Source organism: Pseudophryne corroboree, chromosome 4, assembly GCF_028390025.1.
Source record: "Pseudophryne corroboree isolate aPseCor3 chromosome 4, aPseCor3.hap2, whole genome shotgun sequence".
NCBI lineage: Eukaryota > Metazoa > Chordata > Amphibia > Anura > Myobatrachidae > Pseudophryne > Pseudophryne corroboree.
In genome coordinates, this window is record NC_086447.1 from 63,162,267 (window position 1) to 63,179,802 (window position 17,536).

General features: G+C 37.7%; 25 non-coding genes across 25 annotated transcripts; all 25 read left to right on the forward strand.

Annotated features, from left to right (window-relative positions):
• The first annotated feature begins 83 nt into the window (after positions 1-83).
• On the forward strand, positions 84-155 carry TRNAA-CGC (transfer RNA alanine (anticodon CGC)). The gene has a single exon. It is a non-coding gene; the product is annotated as a tRNA-Ala (tRNA).
• A 353-nt stretch (positions 156-508) lies between these two features.
• Positions 509-580, forward strand: TRNAA-UGC (transfer RNA alanine (anticodon UGC)). Its single transcript has one exon. It is a non-coding gene; the product is annotated as a tRNA-Ala (tRNA).
• Positions 581-1,455: 875 nt separating this feature from the next.
• On the forward strand, positions 1,456-1,527 carry TRNAA-CGC (transfer RNA alanine (anticodon CGC)). Its single transcript has one exon. It is a non-coding gene; the product is annotated as a tRNA-Ala (tRNA).
• Positions 1,528-1,834: 307 nt separating this feature from the next.
• On the forward strand, positions 1,835-1,906 carry TRNAA-UGC (transfer RNA alanine (anticodon UGC)). The gene has a single exon. It is a non-coding gene; the product is annotated as a tRNA-Ala (tRNA).
• Positions 1,907-2,459: 553 nt separating this feature from the next.
• Positions 2,460-2,531, forward strand: TRNAA-UGC (transfer RNA alanine (anticodon UGC)). The gene has a single exon. It is a non-coding gene; the product is annotated as a tRNA-Ala (tRNA).
• A 353-nt stretch (positions 2,532-2,884) lies between these two features.
• Positions 2,885-2,956, forward strand: TRNAE-UUC (transfer RNA glutamic acid (anticodon UUC)). Its single transcript has one exon. It is a non-coding gene; the product is annotated as a tRNA-Glu (tRNA).
• Positions 2,957-3,823: 867 nt separating this feature from the next.
• Positions 3,824-3,895, forward strand: TRNAA-CGC (transfer RNA alanine (anticodon CGC)). The gene has a single exon. It is a non-coding gene; the product is annotated as a tRNA-Ala (tRNA).
• Positions 3,896-4,248: 353 nt separating this feature from the next.
• TRNAA-UGC (transfer RNA alanine (anticodon UGC)) lies at positions 4,249-4,320 on the forward strand. Its single transcript has one exon. It is a non-coding gene; the product is annotated as a tRNA-Ala (tRNA).
• An 875-nt stretch (positions 4,321-5,195) lies between these two features.
• Positions 5,196-5,267, forward strand: TRNAA-UGC (transfer RNA alanine (anticodon UGC)). Its single transcript has one exon. It is a non-coding gene; the product is annotated as a tRNA-Ala (tRNA).
• Positions 5,268-5,860: 593 nt separating this feature from the next.
• On the forward strand, positions 5,861-5,932 carry TRNAA-CGC (transfer RNA alanine (anticodon CGC)). The gene has a single exon. It is a non-coding gene; the product is annotated as a tRNA-Ala (tRNA).
• A 353-nt stretch (positions 5,933-6,285) lies between these two features.
• On the forward strand, positions 6,286-6,357 carry TRNAA-UGC (transfer RNA alanine (anticodon UGC)). Its single transcript has one exon. It is a non-coding gene; the product is annotated as a tRNA-Ala (tRNA).
• Positions 6,358-7,232: 875 nt separating this feature from the next.
• On the forward strand, positions 7,233-7,304 carry TRNAA-CGC (transfer RNA alanine (anticodon CGC)). The gene has a single exon. It is a non-coding gene; the product is annotated as a tRNA-Ala (tRNA).
• Positions 7,305-7,657: 353 nt separating this feature from the next.
• Positions 7,658-7,729, forward strand: TRNAA-UGC (transfer RNA alanine (anticodon UGC)). Its single transcript has one exon. It is a non-coding gene; the product is annotated as a tRNA-Ala (tRNA).
• An 875-nt stretch (positions 7,730-8,604) lies between these two features.
• TRNAA-CGC (transfer RNA alanine (anticodon CGC)) lies at positions 8,605-8,676 on the forward strand. The gene has a single exon. It is a non-coding gene; the product is annotated as a tRNA-Ala (tRNA).
• Positions 8,677-8,983: 307 nt separating this feature from the next.
• On the forward strand, positions 8,984-9,055 carry TRNAA-UGC (transfer RNA alanine (anticodon UGC)). Its single transcript has one exon. It is a non-coding gene; the product is annotated as a tRNA-Ala (tRNA).
• Positions 9,056-9,608: 553 nt separating this feature from the next.
• On the forward strand, positions 9,609-9,680 carry TRNAA-UGC (transfer RNA alanine (anticodon UGC)). Its single transcript has one exon. It is a non-coding gene; the product is annotated as a tRNA-Ala (tRNA).
• Positions 9,681-10,033: 353 nt separating this feature from the next.
• TRNAE-UUC (transfer RNA glutamic acid (anticodon UUC)) lies at positions 10,034-10,105 on the forward strand. The gene has a single exon. It is a non-coding gene; the product is annotated as a tRNA-Glu (tRNA).
• Positions 10,106-10,980: 875 nt separating this feature from the next.
• Positions 10,981-11,052, forward strand: TRNAA-CGC (transfer RNA alanine (anticodon CGC)). The gene has a single exon. It is a non-coding gene; the product is annotated as a tRNA-Ala (tRNA).
• Positions 11,053-11,404: 352 nt separating this feature from the next.
• Positions 11,405-11,476, forward strand: TRNAA-UGC (transfer RNA alanine (anticodon UGC)). The gene has a single exon. It is a non-coding gene; the product is annotated as a tRNA-Ala (tRNA).
• An 875-nt stretch (positions 11,477-12,351) lies between these two features.
• Positions 12,352-12,423, forward strand: TRNAA-CGC (transfer RNA alanine (anticodon CGC)). Its single transcript has one exon. It is a non-coding gene; the product is annotated as a tRNA-Ala (tRNA).
• Positions 12,424-13,722: 1,299 nt separating this feature from the next.
• On the forward strand, positions 13,723-13,794 carry TRNAA-CGC (transfer RNA alanine (anticodon CGC)). Its single transcript has one exon. It is a non-coding gene; the product is annotated as a tRNA-Ala (tRNA).
• A 352-nt stretch (positions 13,795-14,146) lies between these two features.
• TRNAA-UGC (transfer RNA alanine (anticodon UGC)) lies at positions 14,147-14,218 on the forward strand. The gene has a single exon. It is a non-coding gene; the product is annotated as a tRNA-Ala (tRNA).
• An 875-nt stretch (positions 14,219-15,093) lies between these two features.
• TRNAA-CGC (transfer RNA alanine (anticodon CGC)) lies at positions 15,094-15,165 on the forward strand. Its single transcript has one exon. It is a non-coding gene; the product is annotated as a tRNA-Ala (tRNA).
• Positions 15,166-16,464: 1,299 nt separating this feature from the next.
• TRNAA-CGC (transfer RNA alanine (anticodon CGC)) lies at positions 16,465-16,536 on the forward strand. Its single transcript has one exon. It is a non-coding gene; the product is annotated as a tRNA-Ala (tRNA).
• Positions 16,537-16,888: 352 nt separating this feature from the next.
• Positions 16,889-16,960, forward strand: TRNAA-UGC (transfer RNA alanine (anticodon UGC)). Its single transcript has one exon. It is a non-coding gene; the product is annotated as a tRNA-Ala (tRNA).
• The last annotated feature ends 576 nt before the right edge of the window (positions 16,961-17,536 follow it).

Below are 17,536 nucleotides of genomic sequence, written 5' to 3' on the forward strand. Positions count from 1 at the left end.
AGATGACCCTTAGAACACTAGAAAATAGTAGAACTTGAGTACAATGCAAAGCTGCAATCGAATGAGTACCACACTTTTTCACAGGGGATGTAGCTCAGTGGTAGAGCGCATGCTTCGCATGTATGAGGCCCCGGGTTCAATCTCTGGCATCTCCATGTTTTGCAAAATGTAGATTCTTTCTTAACTCTATGTAACCTCTCCAGATCAACAAATGCATTAAAATACTCTAGAGAAATTGGAAAAGTTTCAATCAAACTATGAAAAATTATTGACCAGTCTATAAAATGTGATGTTGCTCAGTGGTAGATTATATTCCCCAGAATCTGTGTTTCCTCATTGAAATAAAAGTTATCATATGATACCTACAGTATCCTTGAAATCTATACAGCAAGGTATAATTGTTATCTTTGCTCCGTGCTCTGAGTTTAACCTTAGAACAGTGGAAGTAGTAGAACTTGAGTACTATGCAGAACAGCAATCGCTCGGTATCAATACACACCAACTCAAAGGGGATGTAGCTCAGTGGTAGAGCGCATGCTTTGCATGTATGAGGCCCCGGGTTCAATCCCCAGCATCTCCATGTTTTGCAAAATATATATTCTTACTTATCTGTATGTAACCTCTTCAGAAGAGCCCAAGACCAACAAATGCATGAATGCACTCTACAGTAATGGGCAAGAATTAACACCAATTATGAAAAATAATTGATCATTCTATTAAATGTGATGTAGCTCAGTGGTAGATTATATTCTGTGGATACTGTGTTTCCTTATTTAACCAGCGGTTACCATATCATACCTACTGACATTCTCCAAACACTGATGTCAAGTATATGGTAATTATGAAACAGAGTTTTAATTTCACTGGGAAATGAACTATAAAAGCAGTAGTTTCATAAAAGAACAAATAACACGATACAGCAAAACTAATTGATTAAGAAGGACAGACATCTTTAAACACATTGTGAACCTATGGAGGATGGATTTGGGCTTGAATGTCAAGTAATTAGTGATCAATCAATGCATGAAAAGATAAACACATATCAACTCTGTACAAAATACCTGGTGAAGCCTTAGTCGGCAATGCCCAGGAGGCAGTCATTGCCTGTATCCTATGTGCCCTTCTTCCAAGTTCTGACACTGCTGATAAAACAGAATGAAAGACTGTCCTCTACTTGGCAATACTTGATCAATATCCATGCCATTCGTTACATAAGGTAGGGGATTCTGATGATAACCCAGACTCCGGTGAAGAAGTTTAACAGCAATTTAAAGTGTGGAATGATCATCTACTTGCATCGTGATCAGCTGTGGAAACTATGGTGTCCTTGAACTCTGGCAAAGTGTAATGGTTTTTATTGCTTTATACTCTGAGATGACCCTTAGAACACTAGAAAATAGTAGAACTTGAGTACAATGCAAAGCTGCAATCGAATGAGTACCACACTTTTCCACAGGGGATGTAGCTCAGTGGTAGAGCGCACGCTTCGCATGTATGAGGCCCTGGGTTCAATCCCCGGTATCTCTATGTTTTGCAAAATGTAGATTCTTTCTTAACTCTATGTAACCTCTCCAGATCAACAAATGCATTAAAATACTCTAGAGAAATTGGAAAAGTTTCAATCAAACTATGAAAAATTATTGACCAGTCTATAAAATGTGATGTTGCTCAGTGGTAGATTATATTCCCCAGAATCTGTGTTTCCTCATTGAAATAAAAGTTATCATATGATACCTACAGTATCCTTGAGTTTAACCTTAGAACAGTGGAAGTAGTAGAACTTGAGTACTATGCAGAACAGCAATCGCTCGATATCAATACACACCAACTCAAAGGGGATGTAGCTCAGTGGTAGAGCGCATGCTTTGCATGTATGAGGCCCCGGGTTCAATCCCCAGCATCTCCATGTTTTGCAAAATCTAGATTCTTACTTATCTGTATGTAACCTCTTCAGAAGAGCCCAAGACCAACAAATGCATGAATGTACTCTACAGTAATGGGCAAGAATAAACACCAATTATGAAAAATAATTGATCATTCTATTAAATGTGATGTAGCTCAGTGGTAGATTATATTCTGTGGATACTGTGTTTCCTTATTTAACCAGCAGTTACCATATCATACCTACTGACATTCTCCAAACACTGATGTCAAGTATATGGTAATTATGAAACAGAGTTTTAATTTCACTGGGAAATGAACTATAAAAGCAGTAGTTTCATAAAAGAACAAATCACACGATACAGCAAAACTAATTGATTAAGAAGGACAGACATCTTTAAACACATTGAAATAAAAGTTATCATATGATACCTACAGTATCCTTGAAATCTATACAGCAAGGTATAATTGTTATCTTTGCTCCGTGCTCTGAGTTTAACCTTAGAACAGTGGAAGTAGTAGAACTTGAGTACTATGCAGAACAGCAATCGCTCGATATCAATACACACCAACTCAAAGGGGATGTAGCTCAGTGGTAGAGCGCATGCTTTGCATGTATGAGGCCCCGGGTTCAATCCCCGGCATCTCCATGTTTTGCAAAATGTAGATTCTTTCTTAACTCTATGTAACCTCTCCAGATCAACAAATGCATTAAAATACTCTAGAGAAATTGGAAAAGTTTCAATCAAACTATGAAAAATTATTGACCAGTCTATAAAATGTGATGTTGCTCAGTGGTAGATTATATTCCTCAGAATCTGTGTTTCCTCATTGAAATAAAAGTTATTATATGATACCTACAGTATCCTTGAAATCTATACAGCATGGTATAATTGTTATCTTTGCTCCGTGCTCTGAGTTTAACCTTAGAACAGTGGTAGTAGTAGAACTTGAGTACTATGCAGAACAGCAATCGCTCGGTATCAATACACACCAACTCAAAGGGGATGTAGCTCAGTGGTAGAGCGCATGCTTTTCCTGTATGAGGCCCCGGGTTCAATCCCCAGCATCTCCATGTTTTGCAAAATATAGATTCTTACTTATCTGTATGTAACCTCTTCAGAAGAGCCCAAGACCAATGAATGCACTCTACAGTAATGGGCAAGAATTAACACCAATTATGAAAAATAATTGATCATTCTATTAAATGTGATGTAGCTCAGTGGTAGATTATATTCTGTGGATACTGTGTTTCCTTATTTAACCAGCAGTTACCATATCATACCTACTGACATTCTCCAAACACTGATGTCAAGTATATGGTAATTATGAAACAGAGTTTTAATTTCACTGGGAAATGTACTATAAAAGCAGTAGTTTCATAAAAGAACAAATCACACGATACAGCAAAACTAATTGATTAAGAAGGACAGACATCTTTAAACACATTGTGAACCTATGGAGGATGGATTTGGGCTTGAATGTCAAGTAATTAGTGATCAATCAATGCATGAAAAGATAAACACATATCAACTCTGTACAAAATACCTGGTGAAGCCTTAGTCAGCAATGCCCAGGAGGCAGTCATAGCCTGCATACTATGTGCCCTTCTTCCAAGTTCTGACACTGCTGATAAAACAGAATGTAAGACTGTCCTCTACTTGGCAATACTTGATCAATATCCATGCCATTCATTACATAAGGTAGGGGATTCTGATGATAACCCAGACTCCGGTGAAGAAGTCTTACAGCAATTTAAAGTGTGGAATGATCATCTACTTGCATCCTCATCAGCTGTGGAAACTATGGTGTCCTTGAACTCTGGCAAAGTGTAATGGTTTTTATTGCTTTATACTGTGAGATGACCCTTAGAACACTAGAAAATAGTAGAACTTGAGTACAATGCAAAGCTGCAATCGAATGAGTACCACACTTTTTCACAGGGGATGTAGCTCAGTGGTAGAGCGCATACTTCGCATGTATGAGGCCCCGGCTTCAATCCCCGGCATCTCCATGTTTTGCAAAATGTAGATTCTTTCTTAACTCTATGTAACCTCTCCAGATCAACAAATGCATTAAAATACTCTAGAGAAATTGGAAAAGTTTCAATCAAACTATGAAAAATTATTGACCAGTCTATAAAATGTGATGTTGCTCAGTGGTAGATTATATTCCCCAGAATCTGTGTTTCCTCATTGAAATAAAAGTTATCATATGATAGCTACAGTATCCTTGAAATCTATACAGCAAGGTATAATTGTTATCTTTGCTCCGTGCTCTGAGTTTAACCTTAGAACAGTGGAAGTAGTAGAACTTGAGTACTATGCAGAACAGCAATCGCTCGGTATCAATACACACCAACTCAAAGGGGATGTAGCTCAGTGGTAGAGCGCATGCTTTGCATGTATGAGGCCCCGGGTTCAATCCCCAGCATCTCCATGTTTTGCAAAATACAGATTCTTACTTATCTGTATGTAACGTCTTCAGAAGAGCCCAAGACCAACAAATGCATGAATGCACTCTACAGTAATGGGCAAGAATTAACACCAATTATGAAAAATAATTGATCATTCTATTAAATGTGATGTAGCTCAGTGGTAGATTATATTCTGTGGATACTGTGTTTCCTTATTTAACCAGCAGTTACCATATCATACCTACTGACATTCTCCAAACACTGATGTCAAGTATATGGTAATTATGAAACAGAGTTTTAATTTCACTGGGAAATGAACTATAAAAGCAGTAGTTTCATAAAAGAACAAATCACACGATACAGCAAAACTAATTGATTAAGAAGGACAGACATCTTTAAACACATTGTGAACCTATGGAGGATGGATTTGGGCTTGAATGTCAAGTAATTAGTGATCAATCAATGCATGAAAAGATAAACACATATCAACTCTGTACAAAATACCTGGTGAAGCCTTAGTCAGCAATGCCCAGGAGGCAGTCATTGCCGGTATCCTATGTGCCCTTCTTCCAAGTTCTGACACTGCTGATAAAACAGAATGTAAGACTGTCCTCTACTTGGCAATACTTGATCAATATCCATGCCATTCATTACATAAGGTAGGGGATTCTGATGATAACCCAGACTCCGGTGAAGAAGTCTAACAGCAATTTAAAGTGTGGAATGATCATCTACTTGCATCCTCATCAGCTGTGGAAACTATGGTGTCCTTGAACTCTGGCAAAGTGTAATGGTTTTTATTGCTTTATACTCGGAGATGACCCTTAGAACACTAGAAAATAGTAGAACTTGAGTACAATGCAAAGCTGCAATCGAATGAGTACCACACTTTTTCACAGGGGATGTAGCTCAGTGGTAGAGTGCATGCTTTGCATGTATGAGGCCCCGGGTTCAATCCCTGGCATCTCCATGTTTTGCAAAATGTAGATTATTTCTTAATTCTATGTAACCTCTCCAGATCAACAAATGCATTAAAATACTCTAGAGAAATTGGAAAAGTTTCAATCAAACTATGAAAAATTATTGACCAGTCTATAAAATGTGATGTTGCTCAGTGGTAGATTATATTCCCCAGAATCTGTGTTTCCTCATTGAAATAAAAGTTATCATATGATACCTACAGTATCCTTGAAATCTATACAGCAAGGTATAATTGTTATCTTTGCTCCGTGCTCTGAGTTTAACCTTAGAACAGTGAAAGTAGTAGAACTTGAGTACTATGCAGAACAGCAATCGCTCGGTATCAATACACACCAACTCAAAGGTAGGGGATTCTGATGATAACCCAGACTCAGGTGAAGAAGTCTAACAGCAATTTAAAGTTTGGAGTGATCATCTACTTGCATCCTGATCAGCTGTGGAAACTATGGTGTCCTTGAACTCTGGCAAAGTGTAATGGTTTTTATTGCTTTATACTCTGAGATGACCCTTAGAACACTAGAAAATAGTAGAACTTGAGTACAATGCAAAGCTGCAATCGAATGAGTACCACACTTTTTCACAGGGGATGTAGCTCAGTGGTAGAGCGCATGCTTCGCATGTATGAGGCCCCGGGTTCAATGCCCGGCATCTCCATGTTTTGCAAAATGTAGATTCTTTCTTAATTCTATGTAACCTCTCCAGATCAACAAATGCATTAAAATACTCAATAGAAATTGGAAAAGTTTCAATCAAACTATGAAAAATTATTGACCAGTCTATAAAATGTGATGTTGCTCAGTGGTAGATTATATTCCCCAGACTCTGTGTTTTCTCATTGAAATAATAGTTATCATATGATACCTACAGTATCCTTGAAATCTATACAGCTAGGTATAATTGTTATCTTTGCTCCGTGCTCTGAGTTTAACCTTAGAACAGTGGAAGTAGTAGAACTTGAGTACTATGCAGAACAGCAATCGCTCGATATCAATACACACCAACTCAAAGGGGATGTAGCTCAGTGGTAGAGCACATGCTTTGCATGTATGAGGCCCCGTGTTCAATCCCCAGCATCTCCATGTTTTGCAAAATATAGATTCTTACTTATCTGTATGTAACCTCTTCAGAAGAGCCCAAGACCAACAAATGCATGAATGCACTCTACTGTAATGGGCAAGAATTAACACCAATTATGAAAAATAATTGATCATTCTATTAAATGTGATGTAGCTCAGTGGTAGATTATATTCTGTGGATACTGTGTTTCCTTATTTAACCAGCAGTTACCATATCATACCTACTGACATTCTCCAAACACTGATGTCAAGTATATGGTAATTATGAAACAGAGTTTTAATTTCACTGGGAAATTAACTATAAAAGCAGTAGTTTCATAAAAGAACAAATCACACGATACAGCAAAACTAATTGATTAAGAAGGACAGACATCTTTAAACACATTGTGAACCTATGGAGGATGGATTTGGGCTTGAATGTCAAGTAATTAGTGATCAATCAATGCATGAAAAGATAAAAACATATCAACTCTGTACAAAATACCTGGTGAAGCCTTAGTCAGCAATGCCCAGGAGTCAGTCATAGCCTGTATCCTATGTGCCCTTCTTCCAAGTTCTGACACTGCTGATAAAACAGAATGTAAGACTGTCCTCTACTTGGCAATACTTGATCAATATCCATGCCATTCATTACATAAGGTAGGGGATTCTGATGATAACCCAGACTCCGGTGAAGAAGTCTAACAGCAATTTAAAGTGTGGAATGATCATCTACTTGCATCCTCATCAGCTGTGGAAACTATGGTGTCCTTGAACTCTGGCAAAGTGTAATGGTTTTTATTGCTTTATACTCTGAGATGACCCTTAGAACACTAGAAAATAGTAGAACTTGAGTACAATGCAAAGCTGCAATCGAATGAGTACCACACTTTTTCACAGGGGATGTAGCTCAGTGGTAGAGCGCATGCTTCGCATGTATGAGGCCCCGGGTTCAATCCCTGGCATCTCTATGTTTTGCAAAATGTAGATTCTTTCTTAACTCTATGTAACCTCTCCAGATCAACAAATGCATTAAAATACTCTAGAGAAATTGGAAAAGTTTCAATCAAACTATGAAAAATTATTGACCAGTCTATAAAATGTGATGTTGCTCAGTGGTAGATTATATTCCCCAGAATCTGTGTTTCCTCATTGAAATAAAAGTTATCATATGATACCTACAGTATCCTTGAAATCTATACAGCAAGGTATAATTGTTATCTTTGCTCCGTGCTCTGAGTTTAACCTTAGAACAGTGGAAGTAGTAGAACTTGAGTACTATGCAGAACAGCAATCGCTCGGTATCAATACACACCAACTCAAAGGGGATGTAGCTCAGTGGTAGAGCGCATGCTTTGCATGTATGAGGCCCCGGGTTCAATCCCCAGCATCTCCATGTTTTGCAAAATATATATTCTTACTTATCTGTATGTAACCTCTTCAGAAGAGCCCAAGACCAACAAATGCATGAATGCACTCTACAGTAATGGGCAAGAATTAACACCAATTATGAAAAATAATTGATCATTCTATTAAATGTGATGTAGCTCAGTGGTAGATTATATTCTGTGGATACTGTGTTTCCTTATTTAACCAGCGGTTACCATATCATACCTACTGACATTCTCCAAACACTGATGTCAAGTATATGGTAATTATGAAACAGAGTTTTAATTTCACTGGGAAATGAACTATAAAAGCAGTAGTTTCATAAAAGAACAAATAACACGATACAGCAAAACTAATTGATTAAGAAGGACAGACATCTTTAAACACATTGTGAACCTATGGAGGATGGATTTGGGCTTGAATGTCAAGTAATTAGTGATCAATCAATGCATGAAAAGATAAACACATATCAACTCTGTACAAAATACCTGGTGAAGCCTTAGTCGGCAATGCCCAGGAGGCAGTCATTGCCTGTATCCTATGTGCCCTTCTTCCAAGTTCTGACACTGCTGATAAAACAGAATGAAAGACTGTCCTCTACTTGGCAATACTTGATCAATATCCATGCCATTCGTTACATAAGGTAGGGGATTCTGATGATAACCCAGACTCCGGTGAAGAAGTTTAACAGCAATTTAAAGTGTGGAATGATCATCTACTTGCATCGTGATCAGCTGTGGAAACTATGGTGTCCTTGAACTCTGGCAAAGTGTAATGGTTTTTATTGCTTTATACTCTGAGATGACCCTTAGAACACTAGAAAATAGTAGAACTTGAGTACAATGCAAAGCTGCAATCGAATGAGTACCACACTTTTCCACAGGGGATGTAGCTCAGTGGTAGAGCGCACGCTTCGCATGTATGAGGCCCTGGGTTCAATCCCCGGTATCTCTATGTTTTGCAAAATGTAGATTCTTTCTTAACTCTATGTAACCTCTCCAGATCAACAAATGCATTAAAATACTCTAGAGAAATTGGAAAAGTTTCAATCAAACTATGAAAAATTATTGACCAGTCTATAAAATGTGATGTTGCTCAGTGGTAGATTATATTCCCCAGAATCTGTGTTTCCTCATTGAAATAAAAGTTATCATATGATACCTACAGTATCCTTGAGTTTAACCTTAGAACAGTGGAAGTAGTAGAACTTGAGTACTATGCAGAACAGCAATCGCTCGATATCAATACACACCAACTCAAAGGGGATGTAGCTCAGTGGTAGAGCGCATGCTTTGCATGTATGAGGCCCCGGGTTCAATCCCCAGCATCTCCATGTTTTGCAAAATCTAGATTCTTACTTATCTGTATGTAACCTCTTCAGAAGAGCCCAAGACCAACAAATGCATGAATGTACTCTACAGTAATGGGCAAGAATAAACACCAATTATGAAAAATAATTGATCATTCTATTAAATGTGATGTAGCTCAGTGGTAGATTATATTCTGTGGATACTGTGTTTCCTTATTTAACCAGCAGTTACCATATCATACCTACTGACATTCTCCAAACACTGATGTCAAGTATATGGTAATTATGAAACAGAGTTTTAATTTCACTGGGAAATGAACTATAAAAGCAGTAGTTTCATAAAAGAACAAATCACACGATACAGCAAAACTAATTGATTAAGAAGGACAGACATCTTTAAACACATTGAAATAAAAGTTATCATATGATACCTACAGTATCCTTGAAATCTATACAGCAAGGTATAATTGTTATCTTTGCTCCGTGCTCTGAGTTTAACCTTAGAACAGTGGAAGTAGTAGAACTTGAGTACTATGCAGAACAGCAATCGCTCGATATCAATACACACCAACTCAAAGGGGATGTAGCTCAGTGGTAGAGCGCATGCTTTGCATGTATGAGGCCCCGGGTTCAATCCCCGGCATCTCCATGTTTTGCAAAATGTAGATTCTTTCTTAACTCTATGTAACCTCTCCAGATCAACAAATGCATTAAAATACTCTAGAGAAATTGGAAAAGTTTCAATCAAACTATGAAAAATTATTGACCAGTCTATAAAATGTGATGTTGCTCAGTGGTAGATTATATTCCTCAGAATCTGTGTTTCCTCATTGAAATAAAAGTTATTATATGATACCTACAGTATCCTTGAAATCTATACAGCATGGTATAATTGTTATCTTTGCTCCGTGCTCTGAGTTTAACCTTAGAACAGTGGTAGTAGTAGAACTTGAGTACTATGCAGAACAGCAATCGCTCGGTATCAATACACACCAACTCAAAGGGGATGTAGCTCAGTGGTAGAGCGCATGCTTTTCCTGTATGAGGCCCCGGGTTCAATCCCCAGCATCTCCATGTTTTGCAAAATATAGATTCTTACTTATCTGTATGTAACCTCTTCAGAAGAGCCCAAGACCAACAAATGCATGAATGCACTCTACAGTAATGGGCAAGAATTAACACCAATTATGAAAAATAATTGATCATTCTATTAAATGTGATGTAGCTCAGTGGTAGATTATATTCTGTGGATACTGTGTTTCCTTATTTAACCAGCAGTTACCATATCATACCTACTGACATTCTCCAAACACTGATGTCAAGTATATGGTAATTATGAAACAGAGTTTTAATTTCACTCGGAAATGAATTATAAAAGCAGTAGTTTCATAAAAGAACAAATCACACGATACAGCAAAACTAATTGATTAAGAAGGACAGACATCTTTAAACACATTGTGAACCTATGGAGGATGGATTTGGGCTTGAATGTCAAGTAATTAGTGATCAATCAATGCATGAAAAGATAAACACGTATCAACTCTGTACAAAATACCTGGTGAAGCCTTAGTCAGAAATGCCCAGGAGGCAGTCATAGCCTGTATCCTATGTGCCCTTCTTCCAAGTTCTGACACTGCTGATAAAACAGAATGTAAGACTGTCCTCTACTTGGCAATACTTGATCAATATCCATGCCATTCATTACATAAGGTAGGGGATTCTGATGATAACCCAGACTCTGGTGAAGAAGTCTAACAGCAATTTAAAGTGTGGAATGATCATCTACTTGCATCCTCATCAACTGTGGAAACTATGGTGTCCTTGAACTCTGGCAAAGTGTAGTGGTTTTTATTGCTTTATACTCTGAGATGACCCTTAGAACACTAGAAAATAGTAGAACTTGAGTACAATGCAAAGCTGCAATCGAATGAGTACCACACTTTTTCACAGGGGATGTAGCTCAGTGGTAGAGCGCATGCTTCGCATGTATGAGGCCCCGGGTTAAATCTCTGGCATCTTCATGTTTTCAAAATGTAGATTCTTTCTTAACTCTATGTAACCTCTCCAGATCAACAAATGCATTAAAATACTCTAGAGAAATTGGAAAAGTTTCAATCAAACTATGAAAAATTATTGACCAGTCTATAAAATGTGATGTTGCTCAGTGGTAGATTATATTCCCCAGAATCTGTGTTTCCTCATTGAAATAAAAGTTATCATATGATACCTACAGTATCCTTGAAATCTATACAGCAAGGTATAATTGTTATCTTTGCTCCGTGCTCTGAGTTTAACCTTAGAACAGTGGAAGTAGTAGAACTTGAGTACTATGCAGAACAGCAATCGCTCGGTATCAATACACACCAACTCAAAGGGGATGTAGCTCAGTGGTAGAGCGCATGCTTTGCATGTATGAGGCCCTGGGTTCAATCCCCAGCATCTCCATGTTTTGCAAAATATAGATTCTTACTTATCTGTATGTAACCTCTTCAGAAGAGCCCAAGACCAACAAATGCATGAATGCACTCTACAGTATTGGGCAAGAATTAACACCAATTATGAAAAATAATTGATCATTCTATTAAATGTGATGTAGCTCAGTGGTAGATTATATTCTGTGGATACTGTGTTTCCTTATTTAACCAGCAGTTACCATATCATACCTACTGACATTCTCCAAACACTGATGTCAAGTATATGGTAATTATGAAACAGAGTTTTAATTTCACTGGGAAATGAACTATAAAAGCAGTAGTTTCATAAAAGAACAAATCACACGATACAGCAAAACTAATTGATTAAGAAGGACAGACATCTTTAAACACATGGTGAACCTATGGAGGATGGATTTGGGCTTGAATGTCAAGTAATTAGTGATCAATCAATGCATGAAAAGATAAACACATATCAACTCTGTACAAAATACCTGGTGAAGCCTTAGTCAGCAATGCCCAGGAGGCAGTCATAGCCTGTATCCTATGTGCCCTTCTTCCAAGTTCTGACACTGCTGATAAAACAGAATGTAAGACTGTCCTCTACTTGGCAATACTTGATCAATATCCATGCCATTCATTACATAAGGTAGGGGATTCTGATGATAACCCAGACTCCGGTGAAGAAGTTTAACAGCAATTTAAAGTGTGGAATGATCATCTACTTGCATCCTCATCAGCTGTGGAAACTATGGTGTCCTTGAACTCTGGCAAAGTGTAATGGTTTTTATTGCTTTATACTCTGAGATGACCCTTAGAACACTAGAAAATAGTAGAACTTGAGTACAATGCAAAGCTGCAATCGAATGAGTACCACACTTTTTCACAGGGGATGTAGCTCAGTGGTAGAACGCATGCTTCGCATGTATGAGGCCCCGGCTTTAATCCCCGGCATCTCCATGTTTTGCAAAATGTAGATTCTTTCTTAACTCTATGTAACCTCTCCAGATCAACAAATGCATTAAAATACTCTAGAGAAATTGGAAAAGTTTCAATCAAACTATGAAAAATTATTGACCAGTCTATAAAATGTGATGTTGCTCAGTGGTAGATTATATTCCCCAGAATCTGTGTTTCCTCATTGAAATAAAAGTTATCATATGATACCTACAGTATCCTTGAAATCTATACAGCAAGGTATAATTGTTATCTTTGCTCCGTGCTCTGAGTTTAACCTTAGAACAGTGGAAGTAGTAGAACTTGAGTACTATGCAGAACGGCAATCGCTCGGTATCAAAGCACACCAACTCAAAGGGGATGTAGCTCAGTGGTAGAGCGCATGCTTTGCTGTATGAGGCCCCGGGTTCAATCCCCAGCATCTCCATGTTTTGCAAAATATAGATTCTTACTTATCTGTATGTAACCTCTTCAGAAGAGCCCAAGACCAACAAATGCATGAATGCACTCTACAGTAATGGGCAAGAATTAACACCAATTATGAAAAATAATTGATCATTCTATTAAATGTGATGTAGCTCAGTGGTAGATTATATTCTGTGGATACTGTGTTTCCTTATTTAACCAGCAGTTACCATATCATACCTACTGACATTCTCCAAACACTGATGTCAAGTATATGGTAATTATGAAACAGAGTTTTAATTTCACTCGGAAATGAACTATAAAAGCAGTAGTTTCATAAAAGAACAAATCACACGATACAGCAAAACTAATTGATTAAGAAGGACAGACATCTTTAAACACATTGTGAACCTATGGAGGATGGATTTGGGCTTGAATGTCAAGTAATTAGTGATCAATCAATGCATGAAAAGATAAACACGTATCAACTCTGTACAAAATACCTGGTGAAGCCTTAGTCAGAAATGCCCAGGAGGCAGTCATAGCCTGTATCCTATGTGCCCTTCTTCCAAGTTCTGACACTGCTGATAAAACAGAATGTAAGACTGTCCTCTACTTGGCAATACTTGATCAATATCCATGCCATTCATTACATAAGGTAGGGGATTCTGATGATAACCCAGACTCTGGTGAAGAAGTCTAACAGCAATTTAAAGTGTGGAATGATCATCTACTTGCATCCTCATCAACTGTGGAAACTATGGTGTCCTTGAACTCTGGCAAAGTGTAGTGGTTTTTATTGCTTTATACTCTGAGATGACCCTTAGAACACTAGAAAATAGTAGAACTTGAGTACAATGCAAAGCTGCAATCGAATGAGTACCACACTTTTTCACAGGGGATGTAGCTCAGTGGTAGAGCGCATGCTTCGCATGTATGAGGCCCCGGGTTAAATCTCTGGCATCTTCATGTTTTCAAAATGTAGATTCTTTCTTAACTCTATGTAACCTCTCCAGATCAACAAATGCATTAAAATACTCTAGAGAAATTGGAAAAGTTTCAATCAAACTATGAAAAATTATTGACCAGTCTATAAAATGTGATGTTGCTCAGTGGTAGATTATATTCCCCAGAATCTGTGTTTCCTCATTGAAATAAAAGTTATCATATGATACCTACAGTATCCTTGAAATCTATACAGCAAGGTATAATTGTTATCTTTGCTCCGTGCTCTGAGTTTAACCTTAGAACAGTGGAAGTAGTAGAACTTGAGTACTATGCAGAACAGCAATCGCTCGGTATCAATACACACCAACTCAAAGGGGATGTAGCTCAGTGGTAGAGCGCATGCTTTGCATGTATGAGGCCCTGGGTTCAATCCCCAGCATCTCCATGTTTTGCAAAATATAGATTCTTACTTATCTGTATGTAACCTCTTCAGAAGAGCCCAAGACCAACAAATGCATGAATGCACTCTACAGTATTGGGCAAGAATTAACACCAATTATGAAAAATAATTGATCATTCTATTAAATGTGATGTAGCTCAGTGGTAGATTATATTCTGTGGATACTGTGTTTCCTTATTTAACCAGCAGTTACCATATCATACCTACTGACATTCTCCAAACACTGATGTCAAGTATATGGTAATTATGAAACAGAGTTTTAATTTCACTGGGAAATGAACTATAAAAGCAGTAGTTTCATAAAAGAACAAATCACACGATACAGCAAAACTAATTGATTAAGAAGGACAGACATCTTTAAACACATGGTGAACCTATGGAGGATGGATTTGGGCTTGAATGTCAAGTAATTAGTGATCAATCAATGCATGAAAAGATAAACACATATCAACTCTGTACAAAATACCTGGTGAAGCCTTAGTCAGCAATGCCCAGGAGGCAGTCATAGCCTGTATCCTATGTGCCCTTCTTCCAAGTTCTGACACTGCTGATAAAACAGAATGTAAGACTGTCCTCTACTTGGCAATACTTGATCAATATCCATGCCATTCATTACATAAGGTAGGGGATTCTGATGATAACCCAGACTCCGGTGAAGAAGTTTAACAGCAATTTAAAGTGTGGAATGATCATCTACTTGCATCCTCATCAGCTGTGGAAACTATGGTGTCCTTGAACTCTGGCAAAGTGTAATGGTTTTTATTGCTTTATACTCTGAGATGACCCTTAGAACACTAGAAAATAGTAGAACTTGAGTACAATGCAAAGCTGCAATCGAATGAGTACCACACTTTTTCACAGGGGATGTAGCTCAGTGGTAGAACGCATGCTTCGCATGTATGAGGCCCCGGCTTTAATCCCCGGCATCTCCATGTTTTGCAAAATGTAGATTCTTTCTTAACTCTATGTAACCTCTCCAGATCAACAAATGCATTAAAATACTCTAGAGAAATTGGAAAAGTTTCAATCAAACTATGAAAAATTATTGACCAGTCTATAAAATGTGATGTTGCTCAGTGGTAGATTATATTCCCCAGAATCTGTGTTTCCTCATTGAAATAAAAGTTATCATATGATACCTACAGTATCCTTGAAATCTATACAGCAAGGTATAATTGTTATCTTTGCTCCGTGCTCTGAGTTTAACCTTAGAACAGTGGAAGTAGTAGAACTTGAGTACTATGCAGAACGGCAATCGCTCGGTATCAAAGCACACCAACTCAAAGGGGATGTAGCTCAGTGGTAGAGCGCATGCTTTGCTGTATGAGGCCCCGGGTTCAATCCCCAGCATCTCCATGTTTTGCAAAATATAGATTCTTACTTATCTGTATGTAACCTCTTCAGAAGAGCCCAAGACCAACAAATGCATGAATGCACTCTACAGTAATGGGCAAGAATTAACACCAATTATGAAAAATAATTGATCATTCTATTAAATGTGATGTAGCTCAGTGGTAGATTATATTCTGTGGATACTGTGTTTCCTTATTTAACCAGCAGTTACCATATCATACCTACTGACATTCTCCAAACACTGATGTCAAGTATATGGTAATTATGAAACAGAGTTTTAATTTCACTCGGAAATGAACTATAAAAGCAGTAGTTTCATAAAAGAACAAATCACACGATACAGCAAAACTAATTGATTAAGAAGGACAGACATCTTTAAACACATTGTGAACCTATGGAGGATGGATTTGGGCTTGAATGTCAAGTAATTAGTGATCAATCAATGCATGAAAAGATAAACACGTATCAACTCTGTACAAAATACCTGGTGAAGCCTTAGTCAGAAATGCCCAGGAGGCAGTCATAGCCTGTATCCTATGTGCCCTTCTTCCAAGTTCTGACACTGCTGATAAAACAGAATGTAAGACTGTCCTCTACTTGGCAATACTTGATCAATATCCATGCCATTCATTACATAAGGTAGGGGATTCTGATGATAACCCAGACTCTGGTGAAGAAGTCTAACAGCAATTTAAAGTGTGGAATGATCATCTACTTGCATCCTCATCAACTGTGGAAACTATGGTGTCCTTGAACTCTGGCAAAGTGTAGTGGTTTTTATTGCTTTATACTCTGAGATGACCCTTAGAACACTAGAAAATAGTAGAACTTGAGTACAATGCAAAGCTGCAATCGAATGAGTACCACACTTTTTCACAGGGGATGTAGCTCAGTGGTAGAGCGCATGCTTCGCATGTATGAGGCCCCGGGTTAAATCTCTGGCATCTTCATGTTTTCAAAATGTAGATTCTTTCTTAACTCTATGTAACCTCTCCAGATCAACAAATGCATTAAAATACTCTAGAGAAATTGGAAAAGTTTCAATCAAACTATGAAAAATTATTGACCAGTCTATAAAATGTGATGTTGCTCAGTGGTAGATTATATTCCCCAGAATCTGTGTTTCCTCATTGAAATAAAAGTTATCATATGATACCTACAGTATCCTTGAAATCTATACAGCAAGGTATAATTGTTATCTTTGCTCCGTGCTCTGAGTTTAACCTTAGAACAGTGGAAGTAGTAGAACTTGAGTACTATGCAGAACAGCAATCGCTCGGTATCAATACACACCAACTCAAAGGGGATGTAGCTCAGTGGTAGAGCGCATGCTTTGCATGTATGAGGCCCTGGGTTCAATCCCCAGCATCTCCATGTTTTGCAAAATATAGATTCTTACTTATCTGTATGTAACCTCTTCAGAAGAGCCCAAGACCAACAAATGCATGAATGCACTCTACAGTATTGGGCAAGAATTAACACCAATTATGAAAAATAATTGATCATTCTATTAAATGTGATGTAGCTCAGTGGTAGATTATATTCTGTGGATACTGTGTTTCCTTATTTAACCAGCAGTTACCATATCATACCTACTGACATTCTCCAAACACTGATGTCAAGTATATGGTAATTATGAAACAGAGTTTTAATTTCACTGGGAAATGAACTATAAAAGCAGTAGTTTCATAAAAGAACAAATCACACGATACAGCAAAACTAATTGATTAAGAAGGACAGACATCTTTAAACACATGGTGAACCTATGGAGGATGGATTTGGGCTTGAATGTCAAGTAATTAGTGATCAATCAATGCATGAAAAGATAAACACATATCAACTCTGTACAAAATACCTGGTGAAGCCTTAGTCAGCAATGCCCAGGAGGCAGTCATAGCCTGTATCCTATGTGCCCTTCTTCCAAGTTCTGACACTGCTGATAAAACAGAA